General features: G+C 43.4%; 1 non-coding gene across 1 annotated transcript; it reads right to left on the reverse strand.

Moving 5' to 3' along the window:
* Window positions 1–1,161: 1,161 nt before the first annotated feature.
* On the reverse strand, window positions 1,162–1,271 carry LOC123584551. The gene has a single exon (XR_006705515.1). It is a non-coding gene; the product is annotated as a U6 spliceosomal RNA (small nuclear RNA).
* Between the last annotated feature and the right edge of the window lie 583 nt (window positions 1,272–1,854).

Raw genomic sequence — 1,854 nt, forward strand, 5'->3', positions numbered from 1 at the left:
ACAATCAGCGTGGAGCCTACTTAAGATTCTCTCTCACGCATGTACTCTCGCTCTCACTCTCCCCTATTCTAAGTTAAAAAAATAAAAAATACACCCCTAACTCTCATTTACTGCTATTCCAGGGTCCATTAAAGATGCATATATGCAAACACTGTGAGCTGATAATTCCACTTGTAGGAATGTGTGCAATAAAACCCCATCAACATAGAATGGATAAATAAACTGTGGCATATTTCTTTTTTTAATACTTACTTATTTTGAGAGAGAGGGCACATGAGCACATGCAAGCCAGGGAGGGGCAGAGAGAGAGAGGGAGAGAGAATCCCAAGCAGGTTCTGCACTGTAAGCAAAGAGCCCAAAGCGGGGCTTGATCCCACAAGCCCCTGACCTGAGCTGAATTCCAGAGTCAGAGGCTTAAGCAACTGAGCCACCCAGGCACCCCATCTGTGGCATATGTCTATCATGGAATACAATATAGCAATGAGAATAAGTGAAGAAGATCTACACAAAATGTGAATAAATTTCACAAGTATACATAAAGTTCAAAAACAGGCAAAAATATAAAGTGTTGAAAGTTAGGTTACTGGTTATACCTCAAAGGACTAGTAACTGGGGGAGGAGTGGGTACAGAGGTCTTCTGGGGTGACTCTAACATTCTACTTTTTGATCTACATAGTGGTTACCAGGGTAACACAGGTGTGTTCACTTTGCACAAATTCACCAAGCCATACATTTACAGTGCATGCACTTTTCTGTATCTGTTACACTTCAAGAAAACAATTTTAAAGCCCTGATTCGTCTAAATGAATCACCTTTCCGTGAGCAAACATCAGGACTGCCCACATGAAGCTTATCCTCAATTACACCAGATTTGTTTGTTGCTCTGTTCTAACAGTGACCACATCACCATTCCCCAGAGTTTCCAAAGCATTGAGAGAGCAGGTCAACAAGGGTCTTTGCATTTGTGCATGCAAGAATACATTTCAGGAGGGCTGCCACCTAGGAAGTTCAGCACCTGCCTCCAATACTATGAGCATGTGTTCTTTCTTGCGTGTCCATAAAGTAAGGAAGAAAGAACTAAGCAGGATAAGCCAAACACAGAAAACATCTCATCCAAATGCAAAAGCTCTCTTGCCTATGTTCCATTTTAAAAGTTCTTATTTTTGTATGGAAGGTTTCACAGGTTTGCCTGTCACCCTTGAACAGGGGCCATGCTAATCTTGTCTGTGTCGCTCCAGTGTTTTCAGTAGATGTGCTGCCAAAGCGAGCACACCTGTCTCATTTTTAACAGCCAATGACACTAGCACCATTTTTCAGGAAAAATAAGAAACCTAACCCCTGCATCCAAGAATGCAGACAGCACCTCTAAACAAGAGGGCATAGGGCAGCAATCAAAACTGTTCCAAACTGTGGCAGGCCCTAGTGAAGTGAGAGATGGAACCCAGGGTACTGTCTGCTTCTCATTAGCTCTTATTGCTTCTTGCAGGAACAAGGTGTTTGAAAAATCTTTTTTTATTAATTTTTTTAAAAATTTAGAATTTATTTTTGAGAGAGAGAGACAGAGTGCAAGCAGGGGAGGGGCAGAGAGAGAGAGAAACACGCAGAATTAGAAGCAGGTTCCAGGCTCTGAGCTGTCAGCACAGAGCCCAACGTGGTGCTCAGACTCAAGAACCGTGAGATCATGACCTGAGCCGAAGTCAGACACCCAACTAACTGAGCCACCCAGGTGCCCTGGTGTTTGAAAACCTTAAAAGACAAAAGTACAACAACATATTAGATCAAGGGTTGGCAATCTCTGTCCATGGGCCAAGGACATTTGGTTCAGGGTTACGCACGCATGCGCGCGCGCGCGCC

The sequence above is a fragment of the Leopardus geoffroyi genome, chromosome B3 (genome assembly GCF_018350155.1).
Source record: "Leopardus geoffroyi isolate Oge1 chromosome B3, O.geoffroyi_Oge1_pat1.0, whole genome shotgun sequence".
NCBI classification, from domain to species: Eukaryota; Metazoa; Chordata; class Mammalia; order Carnivora; family Felidae; genus Leopardus; species Leopardus geoffroyi.